The 17637-nt window shown below is 43.3% G+C and overlaps 14 non-coding genes across 14 annotated transcripts; all 14 read right to left on the reverse strand.

Annotated features, from left to right (window-relative positions):
- Window positions 1-6733: 6733 nt before the first annotated feature.
- Window positions 6734-6807, reverse strand: trnat-agu (transfer RNA threonine (anticodon AGU)). Its single transcript has one exon. It is a non-coding gene; the product is annotated as a tRNA-Thr (tRNA).
- Window positions 6808-6993: 186 nt separating this feature from the next.
- Window positions 6994-7067, reverse strand: trnat-ugu (transfer RNA threonine (anticodon UGU)). The gene has a single exon. It is a non-coding gene; the product is annotated as a tRNA-Thr (tRNA).
- A 1267-nt stretch (window positions 7068-8334) lies between these two features.
- trnat-agu (transfer RNA threonine (anticodon AGU)) lies at window positions 8335-8408 on the reverse strand. The gene has a single exon. It is a non-coding gene; the product is annotated as a tRNA-Thr (tRNA).
- A 186-nt stretch (window positions 8409-8594) lies between these two features.
- trnat-ugu (transfer RNA threonine (anticodon UGU)) lies at window positions 8595-8668 on the reverse strand. Its single transcript has one exon. It is a non-coding gene; the product is annotated as a tRNA-Thr (tRNA).
- Window positions 8669-9944: 1276 nt separating this feature from the next.
- trnat-agu (transfer RNA threonine (anticodon AGU)) lies at window positions 9945-10018 on the reverse strand. The gene has a single exon. It is a non-coding gene; the product is annotated as a tRNA-Thr (tRNA).
- A 186-nt stretch (window positions 10019-10204) lies between these two features.
- On the reverse strand, window positions 10205-10278 carry trnat-ugu (transfer RNA threonine (anticodon UGU)). Its single transcript has one exon. It is a non-coding gene; the product is annotated as a tRNA-Thr (tRNA).
- A 1268-nt stretch (window positions 10279-11546) lies between these two features.
- Window positions 11547-11620, reverse strand: trnat-agu (transfer RNA threonine (anticodon AGU)). The gene has a single exon. It is a non-coding gene; the product is annotated as a tRNA-Thr (tRNA).
- Window positions 11621-11806: 186 nt separating this feature from the next.
- On the reverse strand, window positions 11807-11880 carry trnat-ugu (transfer RNA threonine (anticodon UGU)). Its single transcript has one exon. It is a non-coding gene; the product is annotated as a tRNA-Thr (tRNA).
- A 1273-nt stretch (window positions 11881-13153) lies between these two features.
- On the reverse strand, window positions 13154-13227 carry trnat-agu (transfer RNA threonine (anticodon AGU)). The gene has a single exon. It is a non-coding gene; the product is annotated as a tRNA-Thr (tRNA).
- Window positions 13228-13413: 186 nt separating this feature from the next.
- Window positions 13414-13487, reverse strand: trnat-ugu (transfer RNA threonine (anticodon UGU)). The gene has a single exon. It is a non-coding gene; the product is annotated as a tRNA-Thr (tRNA).
- Window positions 13488-14754: 1267 nt separating this feature from the next.
- On the reverse strand, window positions 14755-14828 carry trnat-agu (transfer RNA threonine (anticodon AGU)). The gene has a single exon. It is a non-coding gene; the product is annotated as a tRNA-Thr (tRNA).
- A 186-nt stretch (window positions 14829-15014) lies between these two features.
- Window positions 15015-15088, reverse strand: trnat-ugu (transfer RNA threonine (anticodon UGU)). The gene has a single exon. It is a non-coding gene; the product is annotated as a tRNA-Thr (tRNA).
- Window positions 15089-16360: 1272 nt separating this feature from the next.
- Window positions 16361-16434, reverse strand: trnat-agu (transfer RNA threonine (anticodon AGU)). The gene has a single exon. It is a non-coding gene; the product is annotated as a tRNA-Thr (tRNA).
- A 186-nt stretch (window positions 16435-16620) lies between these two features.
- trnat-ugu (transfer RNA threonine (anticodon UGU)) lies at window positions 16621-16694 on the reverse strand. Its single transcript has one exon. It is a non-coding gene; the product is annotated as a tRNA-Thr (tRNA).
- Between the last annotated feature and the right edge of the window lie 943 nt (window positions 16695-17637).

A 17637-nucleotide genomic window follows, 5' to 3' on the forward strand; every position in this document is an offset into this window, starting at 1 on the left:
TTTGCTCCATGATGAATAAGTTCATAGTACAAGATGAACAATCTAATTTGTGTTACTTATAATGTTAAAGGGCTGTGTAGCCCCATTAAGAGGAAAAAGGTATTCAACCAATTAAAGAAATTTAACTGTGCTATAGCTATGCTTCAGGAGACTCATCTTTCAGAAAAGGAGCATTTGAAGCTGAGGAGAGAATGGGTTGACCAGCAATATAGCTCCTTATACCACAATGGGAGAAAGAGGGGTGTCGCAATTCTTTTCAATAAATCTATTTATTTTTGTCATGAAAAACATTTTTGTGATAAAGAGGGGCGGTATGTGATGGTAATTGGAAGTATAGGGGGCATTAAAATAACTTTGCTTAATTTATATGCTCCAAATGAGGACAACCCAATTTTTTTCAAGAAGATGGCATCATTGATAGCAGATAAAGCAGAAGGGATTATTCTAATTGGCGGGGACTTTAATTGTGTTTTGAGAGCAGCGGTTGATAGGCTCCCTGCAGGTTCAGGTTCAAAATCCCAAAAGTCTCTAGCTCTTTTAGCACTGATGGGGGAATTAGGCTTGGTTGATGTCTGGCGCAGCTTACATCGCAAGGAAAGAGATTTTACATTTTTCTCACAAGTTCACTGTGCCCACTCAAGGTTGGATATGTTCCTGATGTCGGGAACAGACTCCTTTAGAGCCACAGAATGTAATATAGAAGCAAACACCATCTCAGACCATGCTCCAGTATGTTTGAAGTTAAAGATGAGCCCAAATAATAATTTTAAATATTGGAGAGCCAATGTATCTATATTAAATAAAGAAATAGTTAAACAGGAGCTACAAAAAAGCATTATTGACTATCTTGAATTTAATGATAAGGATGGGGTGTCTCCAACAGTTTTATGGGAGGGAGCCAAATGTGTTCTAAGGGGCAATATTATTGCAATTTGTTCCAGATTTAAAAAAAAGAGAATTGCAGAACAATTAGTATTAGAAAATAAAATCAGAACATTGGAAAGAGAATTTCAGACAACTCGGACGGATGATTTACTGGACAAACTAAATGAGACTAGACAACAACTGAACAACTTGTTAACCTATAAGGCAGAGGGGCAGCTGAGATTTACAAACCAAAAATATTATGAATTTAGTAATAGGGCTAGTCGTTTGTTAGCATTTCAACTGCGTAAATCGCAATCAAGCAGAGTGGTGCATAAAATAAAGTGCCCAAAATCGGGGGATATGATGCACCAACCGAAGGAGATTACAAAGGCATTTGCTAACTATTACCAGGAGTTATATAGGGAAGAGGACTGCCCAAATAAGATGGAAAAGACTGAAAATTTCCTTAAATCAATTCATCTTAGTAAACTGACCGAGGAGGAAGCTGACCAAATAACAAGCCCAATAACAAAAGAAGAAATTAAAAAAAGCATTATGAAACTTAAAAATAACAAATCTCCAGGAGTAGATGGACTGCCTGGAGAATATTACAAAGTGTTTGAAAAAGAGCTGATGCCGATTTTGCATAAGGTTTACAATTATGCCTTCTCAGAAGGTGTTCCCCCCGGTCATGGTCTGAAGCCATTATTAGTGTCATCCATAAAGAGGGCAAAGACGCAACACTCTGCACCTCTTATCGTCCCATCAGCCTTCTATGTGTTGATCTGAAAACACTTACGGCCATCATTGCAAACAGAATTCAAAACCACATAAGAAAACTTGTAAAACCTGACCAGACTGGTTTCATTACACAGAGACAAGGAACAGATAATGTCAGAAGAGCCTTAAATCTCCAAATAATAGCGCAAAAAAGGAATATCCCATCAATGCTTCTCAGCTTAGATGCTGAGAAGGCGTTTGACAGAGTGGACTGGGCCTTTCTACAGCAGACTCTCAAACATATGGGTTTTAATGACACCTTTATCAAATGGATCCAAATATTTTATAAAGACCCCAGGTCAAGAGTAAGGCTTAATGGCCACTGCTCTGATTTTTTCCCGCTGGGACGCGGCACTAGACAGGGTGAAGTCCTCTCCCCCTCTTTATTTGCACTTAGCATAGAGCCGCTGGCTGAACTGATAAGATCCAATCCTCTTATACAGGGAATAAGAGACGAAACCAATGCTCCCCATAAGTTGTCTCTTTTTGTTGATGATATTTTATTATTTCTGGAAAATCCAATTACCACCATCCCTGCCCTGCTCCAAAGCCTTAATAAGTATAGTACTGTATCGGGATATAAGGTTAATACAAACAAATCTGAAGCATTAATGATTGTTGGGAACTGGCCATCAAAGTTAGATAATTTGGTCTCATTTAGACACCCCACACAGAGGTTTAAATATCTGGGAGTAACAATTACCCCTAAGACCACTCAGTTGTTTTCATCTAATCATGAAAAGTTATTTAGGGAAATTAAAACCGATTTGAATAGATGGGATATACTTCCACTTTCTCTCCTAGGAAGAATTGAAAGTATTAGAATGAATGTTCTACCAAGATTATTGTTCATTTTTCAAAGCCTTCCTGTTGTTGTGCCACAATCTGCATTCAAATCATTAGGAAAGTGCATTTCAAAATTTATTTGGCAGAACAAAAGGCCAAGAGTGCGCCTTAAAATTCTGATGTCAGATAAGGGTGATAATGGTGGTCTGGGGCTGCCTAACATAAAAATGTATTATTGGGCTGCCCAAATAAGAGCAATCGTGGCCTGGATCATTCGTGATCCAGAAAACAGTATGGGTCTCCATGGAGGAGGTGTCAATGCCTGGAATATCTCTATCGAGGCTCCCATTTGTTGGTCTAGAGACACAGAAGAAAATAAAGATAGAAAATGTATGGGTTAAAAACACTCTAAAAATCTGGAACCAGGTACAAAAACAATCAAGAGGATTGGTGGCCCTCTCACGAGCCATGTCCATAAGTCAGAATATTGAGTTTCTTCCATCTCTAATGGACAGGGGCTTTGGGATGTGGGCGGAAAAAAAGCTTTTTACTGTAAACCAACTCTTTGAGGGAAATGTAATGAAATCTTTCTCCCAACTAAGAAACAAGTTTAATCTACCCTCAGGGGACCATTACAGATATTTACAAATAAGGGACTATTTAACAAAACATAAGAATTGGGATCAGCTCAGAAGAGAACCAACAAACATAGAAAAACACTTGATTCATCTGATTGAAAACAAGGGCGTAATGAAAAAACAAGTGTCCTTAATTTATTGCAAACTGATGATGGATATGTCGGATAACACACAACATATAAAACAACAATGGGAAATAGAACTCAATGTGACATTGGATGATGATACTTGGGTAGATGTTTGTTCTGGTTGCCATAAGGGAGTGGGGAGTCAAATGTGGAAGGAGTTTAATTGGAAGTCTAAAATTCGATTTTTCAGGACACCACTAAAGTGTTTCCGTTCTGGTAGTTGTGGCAGCAATAAGTGCTGGAGAAACTGTGGACTGGTGGGTGATCAAACGCACATATTTTGGGACTGTCCCATTGTTCAACACATTTGGACTGAAGTAAAGGGGATCGTGGAAAAGCTCCCTAAAGTGAATCTCTCTTGGGACCCTTTAACGTTTTTACTGGATAAATTTCCAGAGGATCTGTCCCATGATCAGAAAACTTTGCTACATCTCCTGCTAATGGCTGGAAGAAAAAATATAACAATTAACTGGTTTAAACCTGAACCACCCACGATTTCACAGTGGATACAAAAAATCAGACAGTTATATTCAATGGAACAGTTGACAGCACAAATACAGCTGAAGACTCAAATCTTTGAAAGAAGATGGGGACCAGTTCAAAGCCTCATTGGATAGGTCACTTATGTCTCTAAGTTTGTATTTTTGCTTGAAGTTTCTCTATTTACTTTTATTTATTTATTTTTAATTTTTTCCTCAGATCTATATTGTCATTATATATATCTTTATTTGTATGCTCGGGCCCAATCTCAGGACTGTTCTTATTACTGTTTGTATTTATGTTGACTGCTGTCAATAAAAGTAAAAAAAAAAAAAGAAGAAAAATCTGCCGTGTCCTGTTGTTGTTTTACGAGCCCGTCTAAAAGTGTGAGCGGTATTCGCTTTCTTTTGGGAGCTCGCGTCCGCGTCTATATTTGATATAACGAACGTGTCTGTGATTATTGAAGTGTCCCCGTCATCTGATCCATTCAGAAAAAAAGGACAAGCGCAAGAGTGAAGCGAGAGTGAAACGCGGAAAAAAAGAGAAGCCCGGCAAAACACAGGAACAAAATTGTTTTAGCAACCTGAATCATGAACAAACTGCCATGATTAGATTCGCCTTTTGGACTATTATGAACTGGGAATGACAAAATGACTCTAACAGAGCTTACATGTGCTGGTAAGGACAGCCCATATGAGAAGTTTGCGCTGACTATGGGCTATATTGCGTGTGTTTTTGATTTGTGTTGATTGTTGATTATAAAATGCATGGCGCTGTGCGTTGCCGAGTGGCGCTTCCGGTGCGCGACCTGCTTTACGTTCTTGTTGCAGCACCAAAGTTATGCACAGAAATTCATATGCTGATTTGATCCAGTGCATACTGGTTCCAAAGGTACTATGGCACAGAGTTTTGGTACCCAACCCCACATAGCGCGCACCTGCCTTGCCCAGGCTTGGGCACTTATACCTGGGGCAGCGTTTGATGCCTCTGGACCCTGGATACCTGCCTGCACCAGGGTCATGGCGCACACCTGCCTTGCCCGGGCTCAGGCACTCCTACCTGGGGCAGCGTTTGATGCCTCTGGACCCTAAATCCCCGCCTGCACCAGGGTCATATCGCGCACCTGCCTCGCCCGGGCTCTCCTACCTGGGGGAGCGTTTAATGCCTCTGGACCCTGGATCCCCGCCTGCACCAGGGTCATAGCGCGCACCTGCCTTACCCGGGCTTGAGCACTCCTACCTGAGGCAGCGTTTGATGCCTCTGGACCCTGGATCCCCACCTGCACCAGGGTCATAGCGCGCACCTGCCTTGCCCGGGCTCGGGCACTCCTACGTGGGGCAGTGTTTGATGCCTCTGGACCCTGGTTCCCCGCCTGCACCAGGGTCATAGCGCACACCAGCCTTGGCTCTGGGGGCTGCTAGCCTGCCCTTAGACCCCTGGTTCGTTCAACCGCAAAAGCCAAAAATAAACAAAGTCCCTTTTTCTTCGCCGAAACCACGACGGCAGGTCAGAGACAATTGGCTTCGGGCATGCACCTCCAGGCGCAGGACGTCCCGACAGGTAAGTCAGGAAAGGTGGTCTCTCTTCGGGCATGGCTTGGTGGGTTTGGGCCTGGGTTTAATCAACACCCCCCGGTGAGTGCATCCAAGCGTTTGCCAGCGATTGTTCCAAAGACCGAATGTATTTCTACTGGCCCTAGTTCAAGAGAAAGACCCCCCCCCCCCCAAACTGACTTTGTCGTTCTAGAGACCAACCATCCCCCAAATGAGTGTTTGTTCTGTTCCATACAGCAAAAAAATACATTTCGCATACCAAATCAAATTTTTTGGTATGCGAATCCTTGGGGTAGCTAGCACAACAACTTTTATTTACCAATTGATGAATAATGCAGGCATCCAATCAAGATTTACCTGGGATTTACTTTGGGATCATCAGTGTATTAATATTGTAACACTTAATACCTGTCGCTCTGCCTAAATCATAAAATATTCGTCAAGTTTGTATGAATTTATTTTTATTTAATCTATCCTACGGATGCGGTCTTTTAGAGTCTGGATGATCATGTCTCAAACCTGACCGGTAACCTGGCCTCTGTTCAATATCAAAGCAAAAAGTGCATGAATTTATTTTTATTTAATCTATCCTAAATCATGTGTTGAGTGTTTTTTGGTACCTCCAGTTTCATTACATCCAAACCCAGAGTCAGCTCGGAAAATGGAAATCAGGACAAACGTATGCTATCGGCCATTGAAAGAGTTTCAGATCAGAAAGCCACTCTCCCATAATCTGAGGGAAAGGTGCAAACCACAGGTTGCCGACGAGTCATTCCTCAAGCCCACTAGGCCCTACACCGTTTTCTAATCTCCCTTATTTAAAACAGCTCAATTAAGTCATCGGCTTTATTGTAGAGTACCCCTAGTATCTGAGCCTGCACTGCGCAATGAAAGAAAGAAGCAAAACGGGATGGACAGATGCCTAAAATGTTAGAAACGCACCACACCTTAAGTCAGTGAAGAAAAAGAGCAAAGCTTGCGACTCTGGTGGGACTCAAACCTCCAACCTTTGAATGTCTCAGCTCACAGCCTAAAAGTCCAATGCGCTATCCATTGCGCCACAGAGCCTAAGTGCTTTGCTTCCTCTAGAACTGTTGGACAGAAAGCACTTTTTAGTACTCTCTGGCCCATGAAAGAACAGCCAACTGCGGACAAGGCACTGCTGGAATTCAAAGCCAGGATCTCCTGTTTACTAGACAGGCACTTTGACCAACTAAGCCACAGTGCCAAACGACCTTGACAAAGGCTAAATGTTTAATTCCAAAAAATAAAAAAAAACTAACAACGGTAGCGCTGCATGTGGGAATGTCTGGACTTGAAATATTAAAGTCCAATTGGTTAGGCATTACCACACTATGCTATATAAAGGCATCGTCCAAAGCCCTCTTGAACGAGCAGCGTTCTTAAGGATTTGAGTTTTGTTAAGAAACCGACTGCTAAACATCCCGCTGCGTAAACACTCGATACTCTTAACAAAAAGCAGACATGAAACTTGTACATTAGGCACTGCTAGGATTTGAACCCAGGATCTCCTGTTTACTAGACAGGCGCTTTGACCAACTAAGCCACAGCGCCAACTCTGAATGGGAGGCAAGACGTTTTTGCACACAGAGACTAAAAAAAGACAGCAAGTCTTAAAATGGCAAGCAAAGAGGTTGTTTAACTCTATTTGTCGCACTATTCATTACGCCTCAAAGCTATACAATTTTATAATTCATTCCGGTGAGCTCTATAAAACAAGCACACGCACCACCTGGACTAAGGCGCTGCTGGGATTTGAGCCCAGGATCTCCTGTTTACAAGACAGGCGCTTTGACCAGCTAAGCCACAGCGCCACAGAAATTCACAGTAAGAGACATTTGCCCGATAACAAAAATCGAAGAAGAAAAAATAATACACAACAAAAACCAGCATGTCAGGATGCAGAAAATGCTGACAAGCCGGACGCGGTCGTTTAGAGTCTGGATGATCATGTCTCAAGCCTGACCATGTCATCCAAACCCAGAGTCAGCTCGGAAAATGGAAATCAGGACAAACATATGCTATCGGCCATTGAAAGAGTTTCAGATCAGAAAGCCACTCTCCCATAATCTGAGGGAAAGGTGCAGTTTGGATTTGAACCTAGCACCTGCTGTTCCCAAGACAGGTGCTCTGGCCAACTTAGTCTTAACACTAAAAGAAAAAACCTCTGGATACGATACTTCCAAACGCAGTTTCATCTAAGACAGTGGGGGGGAAGCAAAATATACTGTGCTTTCTACTCAGTTACTTTGCACATGCATAAAGAGGCTCTTGTACGACAAATCCAAAAGGCGTGATCTCAACAATAGGTGGCAGTTACTTTTCCCCAAAACCACAGGTTGCCGACGAGTCATTCCTCAAGCCCACTAGGCCCTACACCGTTTTCTAATCTCCCTTATTTAAAACAGCTCAATTAAGTCATCGGCTTTATTGTAGAGTACCCCTAGTATCTGAGCCTGCACTGCGCAATGAAAGAAAGAAGCAAAACGGGATGGACAGATGCCTAAAATGTTAGAAACGCACCACACCTTAAGTCAGTGAAGATAAAAAGCATAGCTTGCTACTCTGGTGGGACTCAAACCCACAACATTTGAATGGCTCAGCTCACAGCCTAGAAGTCCAATGCACTATCCATTGCACCACAGAGCCTAAGTGCTCTGCTTCCTCTAGAACTGTTGGACAGAAAGCACTTTTTAGTACTCTCTGGCCCATGAAAGAAGAGCCAACTGCGGACAAGGCACTGCTGGAATTCAAAGCCAGGATCTCCTGTTTACTAGACAGGCACATTGACCAACTAAGCCACAGCGCCTAACGATCTTGACACAGGCTAAATGTTTAATTCCCAAAAAAAAAAAAAACTAACAACGGTAGCGCTGCATGTGGGAATGTCTGGACTTGAAATATTAAAGTGCAATTGGTTAGGCATTACCACACTATGCTATATAAAGGCATCGTCCAAAGCCCTCTTGAACGAGCAGCGTTCTTAAGGATTTGAGTTTTGTTAAGAAACCGACTGCTAAACATCCCGCTGCGTAAACACTCGTTACTCTTAACAAAAAGTAGACACGAAACCTGTATGTTAGGCACTGCTGGGATTTGAACCCAGGATCTCCTGTTTACTAGACAGGCGCTTTGACCAACTAAGCCACAGCGCCAACGCTGAATAGGATGCAAGACGTTTTTGCACACAGAGACTAAAAAAAGACAGCAAGTCTTAAAATATCAAGCAAAGAGGTTGTTTAACTCTATTTGTCGCACTATTCATTACGCCTCAAAGCTATACAATTTTATAATTCATTCCGGTGAGCTCTATAAAACAAGCACACGCACCACCTGGACTAAGGCGCTGCTGGGATTCAAGCCCAGGATCTACTGTTTACAAGACAGGCACTTTGACCAGCTAAGCCACAGCGCCACAGAAATTCACAGTAAGAGACATTTGCCCGGTAACAAAAATCGAAGAAGAAAAAATAATACACAACAAAAACCAGCATGTCAGGATGCAGAAAATGCAGACAAGCCGGACGCGGTCTTTTAGAGTCTGGATGATCATGTCTCAAGCCTGACCATGTCATCCAAACCCAGAGTCAGCTCGGAAAATGGAAATCAGGACAAACATATGCTATCGGCCATTGAAAGAGTTTCAGATCAGAAAGCCACTCTCCCATAATCTGAGGGAAAGGTGCAGTTTGGATTTGAACCTAGCACCTGCTGTTCCCAAGACAGGTGCTCTGGCCAACTTAGTCTTAACACTAAAAGAAAAAACCTCTGGATACGATACTTCCAAACGCAGTTTCATCTAAGACAGTGGGGGGGGGGGGGGGAAGCAAAATATACTGTGCTTTCTACTCAGTTACTTTGCACATGCATAAAGAGGCTCTTGTACGACAAATCCAAAAGGCGTGATCTCAACAATAGGTGGCAGTTACTTTTCCCCAAAACCACAGGTTGCCGACGAGTCATTCCTCAAGCCCACTAGGCCCTACACCGTTTTCTAATCTCCCTTATTTAAAACAGCTCAATTAAGTCATCGGCTTTATTGTAGAGTACCCCTAGTATCTGAGCCTGCACTGCGCAATGAAAGAAAGAAGCAAAACGGGATGGACAGATGCCTAAAATGTTAGAAACGCACCACACCTTAAGTCAGTGAAGAAAAAGAGCAAAGCTTGCGACTCTGGTGGGACTCAAACCTCCAACCTTTGAATGTCTCAGCTCACAGCCTAAAAGTCCAATGCGCTATCCATTGCGCCACAGAGCCTAAGTGCTTTGCTTCCTCTAGAACTGTTGGACAGAAAGCACTTTTTAGTACTCTCTGGCCCATGAAAGAACAGCCAACTGCGGACAAGGCACTGCTGGAATTCAAAGCCAGGATCTCCTGTTTACTAGACAGGCACTTTGACCAACTAAGCCACAGTGCCAAACGACCTTGACAAAGGCTAAATGTTTAATTCCAAAAAATAAAAAAAAACTAACAACGGTAGCGCTGCATGTGGGAATGTCTGGACTTGAAATATTAAAGTCCAATTGGTTAGGCATTACCACACTATGCTATATAAAGGCATCGTCCAAAGCCCTCTTGAACGAGCAGCGTTCTTAAGGATTTGAGTTTTGTTAAGAAACCGACTGCTAAACATCCCGCTGCGTAAACACTCGATACTCTTAACAAAAAGCAGACATGAAACTTGTACATTAGGCACTGCTAGGATTTGAACCCAGGATCTCCTGTTTACTAGACAGGCGCTTTGACCAACTAAGCCACAGCGCCAACTCTGAATGGGAGGCAAGACGTTTTTGCACACAGAGACTAAAAAAAGACAGCAAGTCTTAAAATGGCAAGCAAAGAGGTTGTTTAACTCTATTTGTCGCACTATTCATTACGCCTCAAAGCTATACAATTTTATAATTCATTCCGGTGAGCTCTATAAAACAAGCACACGCACCACCTGGACTAAGGCGCTGCTGGGATTTGAGCCCAGGATCTACTGTTTACAAGACAGGCGCTTTGACCAGCTAAGCCACAGCGCCACAGAAATTCACAGTAAGAGACATTTGCCCGATAACAAAAATCGAAGAAGAAAAAATAATACACAACAAAAACCAGCATGTCAGGATGCAGAAAATGCTGACAAGCCGGACGCGGTCGTTTAGAGTCTGGATGATCATGTCTCAAGCCTGACCATGTCATCCAAACCCAGAGTCAGCTCGGAAAATGGAAATCAGGACAAACATATGCTATCGGCCATTGAAAGAGTTTCAGATCAGAAAGCCACTCTCCCATAATCTGAGGGAAAGGTGCAGTTTGGATTTGAACCTAGCACCTGCTGTTCCCAAGACAGGTGCTCTGGCCAACTTAGTCTTAACACTAAAAGAAAAAACCTCTGGATACGATACTTCCAAACGCAGTTTCATCTAAGACAGTGGGGGGGGAAGCAAAATATACTGTGCTTTCTACTCAGTTACTTTGCACATGCATAAAGAGGCTCTTGTACGACAAATCCAAAAGGCGTGATCTCAACAATAGGTGGCAGTTACTTTTCCCCAAAACCACAGGTTGCCGACGAGTCATTCCTCAAGCCCACTAGGCCCTACACCGTTTTCTAATCTCCCTTATTTAAAACAGCTCAATTAAGTCATCGGCTTTATTGTAGAGTACCCCTAGTATCTGAGCCTGCACTGCGCAATGAAAGAAAGAAGCAAAACGGGATGGACAGATGCCTAAAATGTTAGAAACGCACCACACCTTAAGTCAGTGAAGATAAAAAGCATAGCTTGCTACTCTGGTGGGACTCAAACCCACAACATTTGAATGGCTCAGCTCACAGCCTAGAAGTCCAATGCACTATCCATTGCACCACAGAGCCTAAGTGCTCTGCTTCCTCTAGAACTGTTGGACAGAAAGCACTTTTTAGTACTCTCTGGCCCATGAAAGAAGAGCCAACTGCGGACAAGGCACTGCTGGAATTCAAAGCCAGGATCTCCTGTTTACTAGACAGGCACATTGACCAACTAAGCCACAGCGCCTAACGATCTTGACACAGGCTAAATGTTTAATTCCCAAAAAAAAAAAAAACTAACAACGGTAGCGCTGCATGTGGGAATGTCTGGACTTGAAATATTAAAGTGCAATTGGTTAGGCATTACCACACTATGCTATATAAAGGCATCGTCCAAAGCCCTCTTGAACGAGCAGCGTTCTTAAGGATTTGAGTTTTGTTAAGAAACCGACTGCTAAACATCCCGCTGCGTAAACACTCGTTACTCTTAACAAAAAGTAGACACGAAACCTGTATGTTAGGCACTGCTGGGATTTGAACCCAGGATCTCCTGTTTACTAGACAGGCGCTTTGACCAACTAAGCCACAGCGCCAACGCTGAATAGGATGCAAGACGTTTTTGCACACAGAGACTAAAAAAAGACAGCAAGTCTTAAAATATCAAGCAAAGAGGTTGTTTAACTCTATTTGTCGCACTATTCATTACGCCTCAAAGCTATACAATTTTATAATTCATTCCGGTGAGCTCTATAAAACAAGCACACGCACCACCTGGACTAAGGCGCTGCTGGGATTCAAGCCCAGGATCTACTGTTTACAAGACAGGCACTTTGACCAGCTAAGCCACAGCGCCACAGAAATTCACAGTAAGAGACATTTGCCCGGTAACAAAAATCGAAGAAGAAAAAATAATACACAACAAAAACCAGCATGTCAGGATGCAGAAAATGCAGACAAGCCGGACGCGGTCTTTTAGAGTCTGGATGATCATGTCTCAAGCCTGACCATGTCATCCAAACCCAGAGTCAGCTCGGAAAATGGAAATCAGGACAAACATATGCTATCGGCCATTGAAAGAGTTTCAGATCAGAAAGCCACTCTCCCATAATCTGAGGGAAAGGTGCAGTTTGGATTTGAACCTAGCACCTGCTGTTCCCAAGACAGGTGCTCTGGCCAACTTAGTCTTAACACTAAAAGAAAAAACCTCTGGATACGATACTTCCAAACGCAGTTTCATCTAAGACAGTGGGGGGGGGGGGAAGCAAAATATACTGTGCTTTCTACTCAGTTACTTTGCACATGCATAAAGAGGCTCTTGTACGACAAATCCAAAAGGCGTGATCTCAACAATAGGTGGCAGTTACTTTTCCCCAAAACCACAGGTTGCCGACGAGTCATTCCTCAAGCCCACTAGGCCCTACACCGTTTTCTAATCTCCCTTATTTAAAACAGCTCAATTAAGTCATCGGCTTTATTGTAGAGTACCCCTAGTATCTGAGCCTGCACTGCGCAATGAAAGAAAGAAGCAAAACGGGATGGACAGATGCCTAAAATGTTAGAAACGCACCACACCTTAAGTCAGTGAAGAAAAAGAGCAAAGCTTGCGACTCTGGTGGGACTCAAACCTCCAACCTTTGAATGTCTCAGCTCACAGCCTAAAAGTCCAATGCGCTATCCATTGCGCCACAGAGCCTAAGTGCTTTGCTTCCTCTAGAACTGTTGGACAGAAAGCACTTTTTAGTACTCTCTGGCCCATGAAAGAACAGCCAACTGCGGACAAGGCACTGCTGGAATTCAAAGCCAGGATCTCCTGTTTACTAGACAGGCACTTTGACCAACTAAGCCACAGTGCCAAACGACCTTGACAAAGGCTAAATGTTTAATTCCAAAAAATAAAAAAAAACTAACAACGGTAGCGCTGCATGTGGGAATGTCTGGACTTGAAATATTAAAGTCCAATTGGTTAGGCATTACCACACTATGCTATATAAAGGCATCGTCCAAAGCCCTCTTGAACGAGCAGCGTTCTTAAGGATTTGAGTTTTGTTAAGAAACCGACTGCTAAACATCCCGCTGCGTAAACACTCGATACTCTTAACAAAAAGCAGACATGAAACTTGTACATTAGGCACTGCTAGGATTTGAACCCAGGATCTCCTGTTTACTAGACAGGCGCTTTGACCAACTAAGCCACAGCGCCAACTCTGAATGGGAGGCAAGACGTTTTTGCACACAGAGACTAAAAAAAGACAGCAAGTCTTAAAATGGCAAGCAAAGAGGTTGTTTAACTCTATTTGTCGCACTATTCATTACGCCTCAAAGCTATACAATTTTATAATTCATTCCGGTGAGCTCTATAAAACAAGCACACGCACCACCTGGACTAAGGCGCTGCTGGGATTTGAGCCCAGGATCTCCTGTTTACAAGACAGGCGCTTTGACCAGCTAAGCCACAGCGCCACAGAAATTCACAGTAAGAGACATTTGCCCGATAACAAAAATCGAAGAAGAAAAAATAATACACAACAAAAACCAGCATGTCAGGATGCAGAAAATGCTGACAAGCCGGACGCGGTCGTTTAGAGTCTGGATGATCATGTCTCAAGCCTGACCATGTCATCCAAACCCAGAGTCAGCTCGGAAAATGGAAATCAGGACAAACATATGCTATCGGCCATTGAAAGAGTTTCAGATCAGAAAGCCACTCTCCCATAATCTGAGGGAAAGGTGCAGTTTGGATTTGAACCTAGCACCTGCTGTTCCCAAGACAGGTGCTCTGGCCAACTTAGTCTTAACACTAAAAGAAAAAACCTCTGGATACGATACTTCCAAACGCAGTTTCATCTAAGACAGTGGGGGGGAAGCAAAATATACTGTGCTTTCTACTCAGTTACTTTGCACATGCATAAAGAGGCTCTTGTACGACAAATCCAAAAGGCGTGATCTCAACAATAGGTGGCAGTTACTTTTCCCCAAAACCACAGGTTGCCGACGAGTCATTCCTCAAGCCCACTAGGCCCTACACCGTTTTCTAATCTCCCTTATTTAAAACAGCTCAATTAAGTCATCGGCTTTATTGTAGAGTACCCCTAGTATCTGAGCCTGCACTGCGCAATGAAAGAAAGAAGCAAAACGGGATGGACAGATGCCTAAAATGTTAGAAACGCACCACACCTTAAGTCAGTGAAGATAAAAAGCATAGCTTGCTACTCTGGTGGGACTCAAACCCACAACATTTGAATGGCTCAGCTCACAGCCTAGAAGTCCAATGCACTATCCATTGCACCACAGAGCCTAAGTGCTCTGCTTCCTCTAGAACTGTTGGACAGAAAGCACTTTTTAGTACTCTCTGGCCCATGAAAGAAGAGCCAACTGCGGACAAGGCACTGCTGGAATTCAAAGCCAGGATCTCCTGTTTACTAGACAGGCACATTGACCAACTAAGCCACAGCGCCTAACGATCTTGACACAGGCTAAATGTTTAATTCCCAAAAAAAAAAAAAACTAACAACGGTAGCGCTGCATGTGGGAATGTCTGGACTTGAAATATTAAAGTGCAATTGGTTAGGCATTACCACACTATGCTATATAAAGGCATCGTCCAAAGCCCTCTTGAACGAGCAGCGTTCTTAAGGATTTGAGTTTTGTTAAGAAACCGACTGCTAAACATCCCGCTGCGTAAACACTCGTTACTCTTAACAAAAAGTAGACACGAAACCTGTATGTTAGGCACTGCTGGGATTTGAACCCAGGATCTCCTGTTTACTAGACAGGCGCTTTGACCAACTAAGCCACAGCGCCAACGCTGAATAGGATGCAAGACGTTTTTGCACACAGAGACTAAAAAAAGACAGCAAGTCTTAAAATATCAAGCAAAGAGGTTGTTTAACTCTATTTGTCGCACTATTCATTACGCCTCAAAGCTATACAATTTTATAATTCATTCCGGTGAGCTCTATAAAACAAGCACACGCACCACCTGGACTAAGGCGCTGCTGGGATTCAAGCCCAGGATCTACTGTTTACAAGACAGGCACTTTGACCAGCTAAGCCACAGCGCCACAGAAATTCACAGTAAGAGACATTTGCCCGGTAACAAAAATCGAAGAAGAAAAAATAATACACAACAAAAACCAGCATGTCAGGATGCAGAAAATGCAGACAAGCCGGACGCGGTCTTTTAGAGTCTGGATGATCATGTCTCAAGCCTGACCATGTCATCCAAACCCAGAGTCAGCTCGGAAAATGGAAATCAGGACAAACATATGCTATCGGCCATTGAAAGAGTTTCAGATCAGAAAGCCACTCTCCCATAATCTGAGGGAAAGGTGCAGTTTGGATTTGAACCTAGCACCTGCTGTTCCCAAGACAGGTGCTCTGGCCAACTTAGTCTTAACACTAAAAGAAAAAACCTCTGGATACGATACTTCCAAACGCAGTTTCATCTAAGACAGTGGGGGGGAAGCAAAATATACTGTGCTTTCTACTCAGTTACTTTGCACATGCATAAAGAGGCTCTTGTACGACAAATCTAAAAGGCGTGATCTCAACAATAGGTGGCAGTTACTTTTCCCCAAAACCACAGGTTGCCGACGAGTCATTCCTCAAGCCCACTAGGCCCTACACCGTTTTCTAATCTCCCTTATTTAAAACAGCTCATTTAAGTCATCGGCTTTATTGTAGAGTACCCCTAGTATCTGAGCCTGCACTGCGCAATGAAAGAAAGGAGCAAAACGGGATGGACAGATGCCTAAAATGTTAGAAACGCACCACACCTTAAGTCAGTGAAGAAAAAGAGCAAAGCTTGCAACTCTGGTGGGACTCGAGCCCACAACCTTTAAATGGCTCAGCTCACAGCCTAGAAGTCCAATGCGCTATCCATTGCACCACAGAGCCTAAGTGCTCTGCTTCTTCTAGAACTGTTGGACAGAAAGCACTTTTTAGTACTCTCTGGCCCATGAAAGAAGAGCCAACTGCAGACAAGGCACTGCTGGAATTCAAAGCCAGGATCTCCTGTTTACTTGACAGGCACTTTGACCAACTAAGCCACAGCGCCAAACGATCTTGACACAGGCTAAATGTTTAATTCCCAAAAAAAAAAAAAAAAAAACTAACAACGGTAGCGCTGCATGTGGGAATGTCTGGACTTGAAATATTAAAGTCCAATTGGTTAGGCATTACCACACTATGCTATATAAAGGCATCGTCCAAAGCCCTCTTGAACGAGCAGCGTTCTTAAGGATTTGAGTTTTGTTAAGAAACCGACTGCTAAACATCCCGCTGCGTAAACACTCGTTACTCTTAACAAAAAGCAGACACAAAACCTGTACATTAGGCACTGCTGGGATTTGAACCCAGGACCTCCTGTTTACTAGACAGGCGCTTTGACCAACTAAGCCACAGCGCCAACGCTGAATGGGAGGCAAGACGTTTTTGCACACAGAGACTAAAAAAAGACAGCAAGTCCTAAAATGGCAAGCAAAGAGGTTGTTTAACTCTATTTGTCGTACTATTCATTACGCCTCAAAGCTATACAATTTTATAATTCATTCCGGTGAGCTCTATAAAACAAGCACACGCACCACCTGGACTAAGGCGCTGCTGGGATTTGAGCCCACGATCTCCTGAATACAAGACAGGCGCTTTCACCAGCTAAGCCACAGCGCCACAGAAACTCACAGTAAGAGACATTTGCCCGATAACAAAAATCGAAGAAGAAAAAATAATACACAACAAAAACCAGCATGTCAGGATGCAGAAAATGCAGACAAGCCGGACGCGGTCTTTTAGAGTCTGGATGATCATGTCTCAAGCCTGACCATGTCATCCAAACCCAGAGTCAGCTCGGAAAATGGAAATCAGGACAAACATATGCTATCGGCCATTGAAAGAGTTTCAGATCAGAAAGCCACTCTCCCATAATCTGAGGGAAAGGTGCAGTTTGGATTTGAACCTAGCACCTGCTGTTCCCAAGACAGGTGCTCTGGCCAACTTAGTCTTAACACTAAAAGAAAAAACCTCTGGATACGATACTTCCAAACGCAGTTTCATCTAAGACAGTGGGGGGGAAGCAAAATATACTGTGCTTTCTACTCAGTTACTTTGCACATGCATAAAGAGGCTCTTGTACGACAAATCTAAAAGGCGTGATCTCAACAATAGGTGGCAGTTACTTTTCCCCAAAACCACAGGTTGCCGACGAGTCATTCCTCAAGCCCACTAGGCCCTACACCGTTTTCTAATCTCACTTATTTAAAACAGCTCAATTAAGTCATCGGCTTTATGGTAGAGTACCCCTAGTATCTGAGCCTGCACTGCGCAATGAAAGAAAGAAGCAAAACGGGATGGACAGATGCCTAAAATGTTAGAAACGCACCACACCTTAAGTCAGTGAAGAAAAAGAGCAAAGCTTGCGACTCTGGTGAGACTCGAACCCACAACATTTGAATGGCTCAGCTCACAGCCTAGAAGTCCAATGCGCTATCCATTGCACCACAGAGCCTAAGTGCTCTGCTTCCTCTAGAACTGTTGGACAGAAAGCACTTTTTAGTACTCTCTGGCCCATGAAAGAACAGCCAACTGCGGACAAGGCACTGCTGGAATTCAAAGC

The sequence above is a fragment of the Danio rerio genome, chromosome 4 (assembly GCF_049306965.1).
Source record: "Danio rerio strain Tuebingen ecotype United States chromosome 4, GRCz12tu, whole genome shotgun sequence".
Taxonomy (NCBI): domain Eukaryota; kingdom Metazoa; phylum Chordata; class Actinopteri; order Cypriniformes; family Danionidae; genus Danio; species Danio rerio.